The sequence below is a fragment of the Anguilla anguilla genome, chromosome 12, assembly GCF_013347855.1.
Source record: "Anguilla anguilla isolate fAngAng1 chromosome 12, fAngAng1.pri, whole genome shotgun sequence".
Taxonomy (NCBI): domain Eukaryota; kingdom Metazoa; phylum Chordata; class Actinopteri; order Anguilliformes; family Anguillidae; genus Anguilla; species Anguilla anguilla.
In genome coordinates, this window is record NC_049212.1 from 43,488,564 (window position 1) to 43,502,581 (window position 14,018).

The 14,018-nt window shown below is 40.9% G+C and overlaps 1 long non-coding RNA gene across 1 annotated transcript; it reads right to left on the reverse strand.

Annotated features, from left to right (window-relative positions):
- Nucleotides 1–11,429: 11,429 nt before the first annotated feature.
- Nucleotides 11,430–13,387, reverse strand: LOC118210256. The gene is made up of 3 exons (XR_004761823.1): nt 12,830–13,387; nt 11,903–11,950; nt 11,430–11,621 (listed from the first exon to the last, which is right to left on the reverse strand). It is a non-coding gene; the product is annotated as an uncharacterized LOC118210256 (long non-coding RNA).
- Between the last annotated feature and the right edge of the window lie 631 nt (nt 13,388–14,018).

The following is a 14,018-nucleotide window of genomic DNA, read 5'->3' on the forward strand; positions in this document are numbered from 1 at the left end:
CTTTTTTGGAGCGTGTTGCAGTCAACAGATTTTAAATGAGTGTATATTTTCAAAAAACTATTAAATTCACAAGGTAAAACGTCAAATAATGTGCTGTTGTAGTGTTTTAAATATAGTACAGGGTAAATAAAATGTACAATATTTAACATTATCACACCTTTTTTGTTTTTATTAGCATTTTCCATACTGTCTCGGCTTTTTTGGAATTGGGGTTGTATGTATGTACAGAAAGTGCTGTCATTTCTACAGGGTGAAATCAAAATGTATTAAAATAACCTTTCATAAGAGCTGAGAGCTGATAGCTGCACTTTAACCACATGTGAATTGTTTGATTACAAATCTAAAATGATGAAGTACAGAACCAAGTAAAGAAAATACGGCTTTGTCCCTAACGTTATGGAGCTCACTGTATATAAAAATATTATTTCTGCTTCAGAAGTGGTCCATGAAGTACTTGGCAAAAGCAGACCAATGCCAGTGCTTCTCTTAACACCCAAGCTTCGAGGAGCTTCAGGAGACCCAGCAGCCGCGGCAGCATGCGACTGCAGGGAGTCTGACTGCATGTGTGCACCTTGTTGTCACCTTGCAGCCTCGGTAAATCCGCCTGCTCCAGTCCCAGCCCCAATCCCATTTCATGCTTGTGCATATCAACCCTGCTAATACTGTTACGAACGAAAATACAAATATAGCTTTACATTTATACTTGGCTGTTTATGTGTTTATTAAGAATTGTAATATGTAATGTTGTAATCCTATTTGTACTGTTGCAATAATTGATCTGATGTAAATACTTTGATAACTTTATATGTATTGATTTGGCAGAAAAGATTTCCTGATCCTCTCCATAATAAAATGGAGGTGGAGAACAAATATCATGTTAATATCAAACCTAAAAAAAGAAGAAGCGTTATCTGAGACACTTCTGTGAAGAACAAATCAATTATGAATGATTATTTATTTGTCCGCGGGTAGATTCGAACCCACGTTTCCGTGGGACGGCGTTACACCTATACACGGCTGGCCCCCGCGGGCCACAGGCAGATTAGCTGTTTAAACTGGAAATGTTTCAGAGTAAGAAGGTGTGGGTATTTTGCGTGTGTATGCGAGTTTTTGATTGGGTCATGAGGGTGAGGGTTTGGCTGATGTCGGTAAAATGTCCAATGGGGAGACATGTTGTTAGTGGGATACGTGGCAGGAAAAATAAGAATGAGAAGAAGAAAGAGAAGAAGGAGAAAACGCAAAATCCCCTTAGTTTGGGGCTTTATTGTGTGGACATGTGAAGTTGTTTATGAAATCTGTCTCTTGAAATGGGGTCAGAATGTACAGAATTTAATGTTTTTAAGGGCTGAGTGTCTGTGGCTGTTGTGGTTATTTCTGTGGGGAACCCTGAAAAGTGCCAAGCTCTCGGTGCTCTATAGGTATGGGGCATGCCCGGGATGGCATACCTGCCATCCCAATTCCGTAGCAACAAGATAAACCCGACATTAGCCCTAAAATAGGCCAATACAGCAGTGAAAATGCTGCTCACTGAATAACGAAATAAACAAGACAACGTTTTTTTTAAATTATACCATGTCATTATACAGTCAATATCTGGGACTAAGCATTTAATAAATATACAATCTTACCATCGGTCTTGGACAATGTCTTGGACAATCCGCTTGTGTAATATACGCACATATGTGCGTATATTACGCCTGGGTCGGCTACCTTCAAAAATACCTGCGCGTAATACCACACCTGTTGCTTACGGCGTAGTCGCCCTTTTTAGTACAATTTGGTTTGATTGACAATTCATTTATTCAGTAGGTGAGAGTATAAGCTTTCTAACGATGTATAACATGTCTGATTTTGCTTTTGGAATAACGTTTTATCGGTCAGCGTAACCGAAAATTTTCTTATATGCCAGTGTCTAAATAAATAATACGGTAGGCTATTCTGCGAGCAGCACGCAGGTCGCGAGTTGATATTTCGTCTTTTGTTTCGTTTTTTCTCAATGTCCTGTCTACTATTTGAAATGTGTATTATTATTCTATCTGTCTCTGAGGTGCTCTGAAATGTGCATTCTCTGCTAAGCTGAGCAATGGATTGGAATATGTGTCTGACGTAATGTTGCACGGTATACCGAAACTTCAGCACTTTTTCGGTACTTAAAAAAAAAAAAAAAGAATTTGTTAGAATTTAGAAGAAATTAGAATTGTTCGGTAGTTTTGCGTCAAATGTAAAAGCCAGGGAAATGTGTCTCCCGCATTACTGATTGAGAGGATGAAAAGTGTAATTTGTCAGAATCTTCGCTGGATGGCAGTAGCAACTAAGGTTGGCAAGTGAGGTGACATGCGCTTGTGCATTCTTCGTGGTTGATACAGCGCAAGCTTAAGCTGCGTTTCCACCAAAAGTACCTGGAACTTTTAGTCCCAGGAACTACTTTTCAAGGAACTAAAAGGTTCCTTCAGCCCATGGTTGTCTGCGTTTCCACCACAGTCTAAAGTCCCGCGAAGATTAGGCAAATTAGCCCACTGACAAAAAAATGAAAAAGCGACGTTGTCGTCGGTCCATCTGTCCTATGACTTCTTCTGTAACCCCATACTACCACTGAAGTAGCCTACTACCTTCTAATAACCGGGACAGCCCGGAGGGGTTTATTCCACTTATATACAACGGGTTACCAACAATGACTATATATGGTTACTTTTGTATTTATTGATTTTTATCGATTTAATCACCTGGAATTTAAATAATCTTCTGCAGCCGTTTGGGAATATTTTACCGTTGTCAAGCAAAACTGTCGTTGGTAGTTGAACTTGGACCGTTGTTATGCAACAAATAGGATATAACAGACCAATAGTCAGATTGTAACGGTTTTATATATCCTCTAAAACACATTCATTATGTTTTTATGCGAACATTCACTTTCATGTCTTGACATTGAGGCGACAGAATGCATTCACATTTCCAATATAACTGGCAACAACAGCAGAAAACATGCACACGTTGTAAAAAATTTGCTGTTTGATTACTTTCTCATCGTCAATTCCATATAGGCTAATCGCAAAATGACAAGAATAGAACGAAAACTCGGACTTGCGTGAAAATTTAAATTAGCAGTGGTACAGCCACCGTTTGCCTTCCTTCGAAGTTACTGCTAGCCGAGCAGTGAAGTGTGCCCTCCAGATGCGAACCATGCACCATAAATTAGTCCATAGTCTTCCTGGTCTTTTTACGGAATTGAAGAATGGCAGAGTAAAATTACGGCAGTCTGAAAAAGCTAAAGGGAGGATTACTAGAATTAACCTGTTATTTTACCCTGACAAAAAGTGCGGAAGATGATTTCCAGTTTGCTTTTACTGTATCACCAATGTGAATTACGCAGAACTACCGCATACCTCACATAACTGTATCAAATGTTTTGAGTCAATTACAACGGGCTAACAAAGAAAATCCGGAAGAAAATATTCAGCAACCGAATTAATCCGTTTGAATGTTTTGGTACGTAATATGCTGTCCCAGCACGAATGCTTAGCATTTTATAAAACGAATACTAAAGAAAGAAAAGAACAGAAGAGCACACGTTATAATTCCAAGACGTTGGCAGGCTATAACCAAAACTAGGCTACTGCGCCGCATAACATACAAGTTTGATTTGAAGTTATTATGAAAATTAATTGTTTTGCGGCTGCATATTTTTAAACATGGCAGTTGAAAATAAAACACTGCAAGTAGTCGACCAATCAGAAATTTTCAGTGCTTGCGCCCCACCCCAAAGGTTCCGGTACTTTTGGAAAGTACTACCCCCCGAGCAGGAACTTTTTTAGGGGTAAAATAAAGCCCCCGGAACTAAATTTAGACCCTAGTTCCTGCGGTGGAAACGCAGCTTTAGACTCAGTTCACTTCAGTAGCAATAGCTGTTCTAATTTGTAAATATTTTATTATAGGAAGATGCTGTATTGTTATTGAAATATGCTGTTTTTATATATATTTTAAAGTGAAAGACCTGTTTAAAGATTATTTAGTTTACAATTGTTAAATTTTTTAATATATTTCATATATTTTTCTATTACTTAGTGTTGTAACACAATAGGCCTATGCTTATTAATATGTTGAACAGGCTTCAACTTAAAGGTTGTTAATAAACCAGGTTTTTAATAAACCATGAATTTGAAAATGAGGTCAACGCTTGTGGACATTACGTTTCTGATCTATTATAGTAATTTCAGTATCGTTCGGTACCGAGTATTGAATCAGCATCGTTTAAGTTTCAAGTATCATTTTAGTATTGAGTATCGTGAAACCAAACCTGGTATCAGTATCAAAGTTTAAATTTTGGTATCGTGACAACGCTAGTGTGACGCCTTTTTTAGTTGCGGCGTAGAAACACTGCAGCTGTATATACACGCCGGGCCATCTAAGTGTTACAACATAGTAAAGGCCTTTACGGGAAGTGGCTAGGACACATCCATGGTGACGCAACTAAGTCATCAGACAGCATGTCTTAGCACAAATTTGGTCATAAGTCATCAATATTTTACTACGTCAGACACATTCCAATGCATTGCTTATCATGATATTCAGTAGATATGTTGGGTGAAGGTATATGATCATGATGACAAGGCCATTTTAAAATCGCTCCATAGGGGGCGCGATAGTGCCAATGCTTGGACCCCTCCCAACGCCGCTTGCGGCTTTAATTTAAAAATTGTTTTATTTCAAATTTAAAGTATGTTTTTTGTCAAAAGCAGATAACTCCACCAGTCATTTTTTGTCAAAAGCAGATAACTCCACATTTTATGTTTCAGAGTTTAACAAAGCCAGGTAATGGATATAAGTTTCTTTTAAGTGCAATATTGAACATTCTTTAACATAAAACAAGTAAGTAATGTGCTCGAAATAGCAACAAAAACAGCCCATTAATGAGCAATATTACACATTTACAAGATCATACCTTGGAAAATCCCAGCCAGACTACAAAACCCCTGAGCATGAACGTAACATAAATACCGCATTAATAATTAAATCTACCGGCAGTAAACTACATTGGAGAAATTAACTGTTTCAACCAGTCGCTACACAAAACACTGCACAAAAAAATTATTTCCAGTCATTTGGTGTCATTTTGGTTAGGGTTAGGGTTACAGTTACGGTTAGGAATAGGGATAGGGTTACAGCTAGGGTTAAGTTAGGGTTGGGGTTAGGGTTAGGGTTAGGATGTAAAATATCACAATGGCTTCCCCCATCACAGTACATGGACTACGTGGTTGGTCAGGGGAGACCAAGGGCAATGCATGGGCCTACGCCTGTCGAGCACAACTCTCAGTCTTGGCCTTAATCCGGGATGAAAGTTTACTAATTTAACGGGAGTATGTTCTGGAGAGTAAAGAGGAGTCTTTCACCACGGGATTGCGCTGGCTACTTTCCATTGTCCTTGGACAATATACTCGAATAATCAACCTCTGTGCTACCATGTACGACGTTAACCATTTAACGGGAGGATGATCATAGGGAGAGTAAACAGTGAGTGAGTACCGCAAGATTGCGCTGGTCACTCACAATGCCTGGTAGGGCATTATACTCACATGTTCAACTTCCATACTACAGTCTAAGTAGTTGGAGGGCGAGCAGGCAGGGGGTTTGTTCTATATTAACTTTTCAAAACGGTTTATTAAGATTAAATTATTGCTTGGCTATATTATTTATAAGGTTATTGTTTATTAAAGACTGTTAAATTTTATAGTTTAATTAAACATATGATGGGAGGAGGAACATGGGTAGAGTGAACAGAGAATGAACCGCGAGATTGCGCTGGTCATTCACAATGCCTGACTGGGCATTATACTCACATGTTCAATCTCCATACTACTGTCAAAACAGTTGGAAGGTAAATGGGTGGGGGTTTTTTTCTCTATAATAACTTTTCACATAGATTTTGTAAACGGTTTATTACGATTGAGTTACTTCTTTTCTAGATTATTTATTGTTTATTAAAAACTGCTCACTAGAGGGGTTGGGGATAGGGTTAGGATTAACGTTAGGGCATGGGAAAGGGTTAGGGTTGGGGTTAGGGTTAGGGTTGAGGTTGGGGTTGGGGGTAAGGGGTGGTAGCTTTAGGGTTAGAGTTAAGGGTTAGGATTAGGGCTACGGCTACGGCTAGGGCTAGGGTTAGGGTTAGGGTTAGGGTTACAGCTAGGGTTAGGGTTAGGTTTAGGGTTAGGGTTGAGGTTAGGGTTGGGGTTAGGGATGGTAGGGTAAGGGCTAGGGTTAGGGTTAGGGTTAAAGTTAGGGTTAGGGTTAGGGTTTGTGCTTGAGCTAGGGATACGATGTTAGGGTTAGAGTTAGGGTTAGGGCTAGGGCTAGGGTTAAGGTTAGGGCTAGGGTTAGGGCTAGGGCTAGGGCTAGGGTTAGGGTTACGGTTAGGGTCAACCGTGTGAAATTTCTTGGAGCTCCTTCTCGGGCAACTGGTCACCCATGGGTGAGGGTTAGCGTTAAGCTGATGGTTAGTGTTAGGGTCACCCGTGGCACTCTGAAATATTTCGGAGCTAAATGTTTTCTATAGTAGCATGTGTACCTATGGTAATTGAAAACCTTTTCTTTAAAAACATTTTTAAATGCCCGCAAACATAATATTTTGCATTTTCATTATTTTATTAACTGGATTTACATTGTTTATCAGCTATTTTAAATGGATTTTCTTAAGTATTCAAATGTGTGTATGAGTTCAAATAGAGTTAAGGGCTCAAACTAGGGTTAGGGTTAGGATACCGGTAAGTCTGAGGGTTCAGGCGAGTTAACGGCTGTGTTCAGCAGCTTGAAGAACGGTTAGTACATAGGTTTCTAAATGATTATTAATTAGCCAAATAATTTCTATATTAGCATGAGTACCCGTGGCCTTGGCAAAATGTCCATTAAATGAATATTGTTTCATTGAAAACTTTTTCTTTCAAAACATTTTCAAATGACCTCTGTTACGTCCCTCTGCCTCAGGTGGGGGCGCTGGCTGTTTGGACGCTGGAGTTGGCTTCTCAAGAGATGGGAACTTTTCCTCCTCACCTCTCGACCACGGCTGGGTCTTGATTTTATCTTGTGTTTTGCAGCTATTTTAGTATCTCTTATGGGTAATTAAGTAGAGTTGTTGTTATTTTGGGAGGCCTTGGTTTTGGCTTTGTTATGTTTGCGGGGGCTTGAGAGCAACCGTAACACCTCAAACATATTATTTTGCATTTGTATTATTTTATTAATTGGATTTACCTTATTTATCAGCCATTTTAAATGGGTTTTCTGAAATTTTCAGATGTGTGTATGGCTTCAATTAGGGTTATGGGCTCTAACTAGGGTTAGGGTTAGGGTCTATTTATTTATTTATTTAGGATCCCCATTAGTTATTACCTCAGTAACAACTATTCTTCCTGGGGTCCACACAAAAGACAAGACAAGATAAGACTTTCAAACATCGTTAGGGTTAGGAAAACAGTAAGTCTGAGGGCTGAGGCGTGTTAACGGCAGTGTTCAGCAGCTCGAGGAATGGTTAGTACATGGGTTTCTAAATGATTTTTAATTAGCCAAATATTTTCTATAGTAGTATGAGTACCTATGGCCTTTACAAAATGTTCATAAAAGAAATATTTTTTCAATGAAATCCTTTTCTTGATAAACATATTTAAATGTCCTCAAACATATTATTTTGCATTAGTATTATTATATTAACTTGATTTACCTTATTTATCAGCTATTTTAAATGGGTTTTCTTAAGTTATCAAATGTGTATGGCTTCAATTAGGGATAAGGGCTCAAACTAGGGTTTGGCTTTAGGGTTAGGGTTAGGGTTAGGGTTACTAGCCTGCTGCTATGAGGCTGAGGGTTAGGGTTAGGGTTAGGGTTACTAGCCTGCTGCTATGAGGCTGAGGGTTAGGGTTAGGGTTACTGTACTAGCCTGCAGCTATGAGGGTTAGGGTTAGGGTTACTGTACTAGTTAGGGTTAGGGTTACTGTTACTGTACTGGTTAGGGTTAGGGTTAGGGTTAGGGTTACTGTACTAGTTAGGGTTAGGGTTAGGGTTACTGTACTAGTTAGGGTTAGGGTTACTGTACTAGCCTGCAGTTAGGGTTAGGGTTACTGTACTAGCCTGCAGGGTTAGGGTTAGGGTTAGGGTTACTAGCCTGCTGCTATGAGGCTGAGGGTTAGGGTTAGGGTTAGGGTTACTGTACTAGCCTGCTGTTAGGGTTAGGGTTAGGGTTACTGTACTAGTTAGGGTTAGGGTTACTGTTACTGTACTGGTTAGGGTTAGGGTTAGGGTTAGGGTTACTGTACTAGTTAGGGTTAGGGTTAGGGTTACTGTACTAGTTAGGGTTAGGGTTACTGTACTAGCCTGCAGTTAGGGTTGGGGTTACTGTACTAGCCTGCATGGTTAGGGTTAGGGTTAGGGTTACTAGCCTGCTGCTATGAGGCTGAGGGTTAGGGTTAGGGTTAGGGTTACTGTACTAGCCTGCTGTTAGGGTTAGGGTTAGAGGAGTTAGGGTTAGGGTTACTGTACTAGCCTGCTGTTAGGGTTAGGGTTAGGGTTACTGTACTAGTTAGGGTTAGGGTTAGGGTTAGGTTTACTGTACTAGTTAGGGTTCGGGTTAGGGTTAGGGTTACTGTACTAGTTAGGGTTAGGGTTAGGATTAGGGTTACTGTACTAGCCTGCTGTTAGGGTTAGGGTTAGGGTTACTGTACTAGTTAGGGTTAGGGTTAGGGCTAGGGTTAGGGCCGGGGTCAGGGCAAGGGCCAGGGCTAGGGTTAGGGTTAGGGATGTAGTTAATTTATTTTGGTTTGTTGATGTTTGTTGATGTTAAGATATTTTTTATGTAAAATCAAAAAACATGTATTTTCTAAAATTTTAGGACACATCATCAGTAAGGTACCTCAGGTTCATCAGGTGTTTCGGCCTTTAAACCCTATACACCCTCCTCCGAGGCGGCCAGCCGGGGTTGATCAAATCCCGACTTGTGTCCCATGCCCAATTGTGTTAGGGTCCTAGATTTAGGCCAAGATATTTTTAGTTTCGCTATTACAGATTATTTATTAGTCTTTAGTACTATTTACTTAACTGTCTTTCATTAACTATTAAGTTTGAAAATTTTGTTGTTTCCTATAAGAAAAAGTATTTTTAAATTCTTATCAAAAGCTAAAAACAATTATTTTTTAGTTTCTATTCAAACTCGACAATTTAGGGGGGATGAAGGTTTTATTAATTTAAAAAGTCTAAATTGAATTTGGTTGGTCAGATTCGCGTGTGTAGTGCAAAATGGTCTGGTGTGTGGGTGGTGCTAATCACCGATAGAAAATTGGGCACCATTTAAGGTCTGTGGCCCCAGACCACCACACTCTGCGTGCTGTCCAAGTGGACCCAGGGGGGCTGGATACTCACCATGCTAGACCCAAGTGGTTTTTGGCAACACCGCTAGGTAGCCCAACCACCCGAGTCAAGCCTGAGAAGGGTCTACATCTTGGGGCCTGCTCCAGTCTCCCCCAGATCAGTTATGAGCGATACATACCAGTCTGGGTTAACCTAGAGATGGGGGCGATTAGGGAATTAAAACAAAACAATCAGTGGGTAAACTGACAATGGTATGAATTGGGGAATTACAATTACAATCGGGGCCCTGCCAGGAATAGTCTGTGGCTGCATAGCTACTAGGACTGGGATCAAGAGCCCATGCAGTCATGAGGAGGGGACAACTATACCCGCCTATCAAGAGCCAGCCCATGTAAAGTGGGGTCACAGCTGATTGACAGGACCTTGTCCTCCTACTAGCTGGAAGCGGGCCAGAGCATATTACTTCCCGACATCTTTTTAGCCACTGCACACAATGATTGATAAGTTGGACAAGATGTGGAAATTATTCTTCCCTGCTGAATTAAATGGCTGGGGTAAAAATGTAATCTCTTTGAGGCAGCCAGTAAGAATGCATGAAAACTTCTGTCTCTTCAATAAAGGTGAATACACAGGTCTCTGACTGACGCTGTGCAATACTTCACCGAGAAAACCAATATTTCCGATATTCAACAATAGATGCTACAGATTGTAAACTTCCCTTCTCCTAACTTTTCCTGAACTGTGCATCTGATTGTGGCGTCGCTACTATTCCGCGTTTCAGGTAGGCGTATCTTTACTTAATTTTTTCCTGCTGTTGTTAGTTAGTGAATATAGTTGTGCGTTAGTTCAGATAATCTCTTTTAAATTTGTCTCAGCTGTTCTTAGTTGGAGAACATAGTGGTGCGTTTGTTCAGATAATCGGTCTTTAATTTGTCTCAGCTTTTACTAGTTAGAGAACATGGTTGTGCGTTAGTTCAGATAATCGCTCTTTAATTTATTTCAGTTGTTGTTAGTTAGAGAACATAATTGTGCTTTAGTTGAACAGTGTATGCAGTGGTGATACTGTTAAATAGCCCTGTATTGTCTTGCTAATTTCGAGCAGCTTCACCTGGTGCTATTCTGCCCTAACGAGCTCATTGCAATTACGTAATTGCCACCCCCTATTTTTAAACTCCAACTGAGGCTGCTGGAGGCGTAGGCCGCCTCGTCGTCAGTTTGTCATGTGTCTAACCCTGATTCCCTTGTGCCCGTTGCCTCGCTCCAGACGGGTCATCTACCGCAGGCGCAACATATCTAACCTGGTCTACCCACTCCTGTGCACATCTCAGGAACTCACTGTTGTGGGTGAACTATGGAACTGTCAGTCAGCTGTCCCAAAAGCTGACTTCATTACTGCCTTTTATGTCTATATGTGTGATATGTTGTTTTTATCTGCTGCTGTAACACCCAAATTTCCCCACCTGGGGATGAATAAAGTCTATCTTATCTTAGCCAAAGCAAAGTCTCTTGACTTCCTGGCTCACAGAGTAACCGCAATTGCAGTAGGAGAATTTTAACGGATTGTTAATTTTTCTTAATTGTGCATTTGTTGGTCTGAGGGATTAGTTATCCTGACAAGAAAGGGCTGTAGATGAAGAAAAAGCCACATATTCACATAAAAATGAACAGTTTGTTTGAATTCCAGTATTGCATTTGAGCTTTGCAAACAACGTGCCTAACTGGACAGGATAGAGTTTGAAAAGCACTGGTCTGCAACATCAGTCGCAAGCAATCACTGCATTCTTAATTCAACATCAATCCCCACATTACCACTGAAACAAGCAGAGAAACACTTTGCAGGTTCATAAAGACAGAACATCGATTACAGCAGTCCGAAGCACGATTAAATAAATTTTTTTCTGCCAAAGTAACGTGCTCTCTGAGGATGGGCCCAGATCTCTGACACGTCAGGTGCAGGTGCAATCATAGAGAAAATAAAGCAAACTAACAGAAAAGTAAATCAGGAATGTTAAGTCTACCTTTAGTAAAAGGCTGGTTGGAAAATAAAAAGCAAGCAGAGTAAAAAACAGTGAGCCTGAAGCTGATTTAGGTCATTTTCATTTTTATTGTATATAAAAGCAAAGACAACATTTTTAACAGTAAGACTTTTGGTAGCGAGGGCGAGCTCCGGGTCCAGCAAACTCGTCGGACCAGGAGTGGCGGGAGTCGGCCACCAACAAGGTCCCGTGGTACTGGATCAGGATGTCAGATCTACTTCTTAGAGGCTTCATCCACATCTGGGAACAGACCACAGCAAGTCAGCAAACCAGCTCTAACCAGGGAGCCCCATCTCCTGACTCTGAAACCAGGGAAGCCCACCTCCTGACTGTCAAACCAGGGAGGTATCAGACAACATTCCATGCCTCTTGTGTAAACCTTCAGCATGAAAATATTGAAGTATTTTAAAGACTGAGCAAAACCAATTTTCTCTTTGAAGCTCTCACAGGCATAAGCGAACATGAAAAACACAGACAGATACAGAATGACAAAAAAATGAGAAAATGTGAGGGCGGCTCACATTTCTGGTAGCGTGCCACAAGAGATCTGGAGATGGCCTGGCGGATTGCTGCAGAGAGAGAGAGAGAGATAGTGGAAATTGTGATCTCAGGGGTTACATCTCTCCTGCATCCTGTCAACAATCAGGCTGTTAACAACCATTCTGATTATCAACACATTTTATAAAGCAATAACTGTGACAGACAGCTACAATACAATATAAAGCTTGCAACACCCACACCGTGGACCACATTGACGAAGTTCTCCTAGGCGGCAAGATTCTTCTTTAAAATGGTGCATATGACATGTTGATTGAGTGAAATTGTAGCTGTGTGCAACAGACTCCTTCTGAATGCGTGCATTACTGGAAAGTGCACAAACTGTCACGCTCTCACGCCGACCTCCCTGACAGTGTGTCTTTATTGGACACCGAATAAATAAAATAACAGATGCAATGAAAAGTCTCGTTAGCGTTATGTCTGTATTACTTAGGTGAACACATCTTACACATCCATGATACTTTTCGCGTAGCAAATAACGTTAGTAAGTGTTATGCATAAGAGTGGCTAACAACAAGACTAAGGTGGTCATAAAATTTTTCCCGACCGTGAAGAACGCCTTACTCGTTTACATTTTGAATAGATGTGGCTAGACTGGCTAAATGTATCGTCGTTTCCGTCGCAGCACTGTCGACACAAGCAATATCGGAAGGGAATTTTGTTTTGACTACGTAGTTAAGCAAAAACTTGAACGACAGCTAAGGCTGATATATAACGGCGGTTAAGAAAGCATGTTACAATGTTGTAGGTAGAGAATGAACAGCAGATGAAGCACACAGCATTACCCAACGTTAGACAGATAGTTAATGTTAGCGACCATGTACAACAGAGGCTAGTATTTGAGGTTAATTAGCATTAGCTAGTGAGTCAGTTAAGAGTTGTTTTCTTACCTTGGTAGTTGCAAATATACACATGGCATATAATGAATAGCCTTTCTCCAATTTGCCGGTTGAGTCTTTAGTCGTTGTGAAAATCCTATGAACGCGAGTGATGTTTATCTTTGGGAGCTCCTATTGACAGCGGGTGTAGAAGGTCGCCATTGCTAAACCGGGAACAACCGAGCAGTACTAATTACGGGAGCTAGCCTGGAGCTATGAGGCTAAGGGCACGTCATCCTTGATCATCCTTGATAGCTTTGCCAAGCAAGCATTGTAATCGGTGGCACGGTGGCGCAGTGGGTAGCGCTGTCGCCTCACAGTACGAAGGTCGTAATATCGAATCTCGGCTCTGTGCGGAGTTTGCATGTTCTCCCCGTGTCCACCTGGGTTTCCCCAATCCCAAAGACATGCAGACAGGTTAATCGGAGATACTAAATCGGCCACGGTTGTGAGTTAGAGGCATGAATACACTTTGAGTGTATTCCTGCCCCTCGCTCACAACAAGCTGGGGTAGTCCCCCCCCCCAGCCGTCTTGCTGAGGTACGGTAGATAAGGTACGGTCGTTGTAATTTGAAATAGATCCATAATAGACATAGTCTAGATCCGTGTTTATTGTGTATCTATGAGGTGTTTGCCATACTTCCCAGCGAACGGGACGATATGTTTATTGCGTTGACTTATTAACCGGCTACAATATTGCAAAGGCATGTGGATTGAACGGGAGCTCTTGTGCGCTTACCGGCCGGCCTGTGTTGTTCTTTAATACCACGGACAGGTTTGCTAATGATATTTGACGCATTGCATAGCTATGTCATGGATGTCATGGTGACAGTCTGGTGAACCTCCGGTTGAAGGATTGAATCCCGCCTCGCACTCAGGCAGATAATTTCCTCTGTTACACTAACGTTTTCTTACGCTTATATTTGCTTTAGCAAAACTCACTCACGGCCACCCATATGCATTTCATGACGGCAAATGTATTAATTTTGTTAAAACGTTACACCACAGTTCATCGCTGTGCCATTTCTACTAAGTATATTCTTCACTTGGCTACCGTACAAAACCTTAATATCAGCAAACGCCACGTTTCTACACTCATGTTACCTCGCCCTGTTCTCTATCTGGCCACATACAAACAATGACTACGTATGTACATCCTGCAACTCCGCATTAAAACATTACATTTAAAATCATGTCTCAC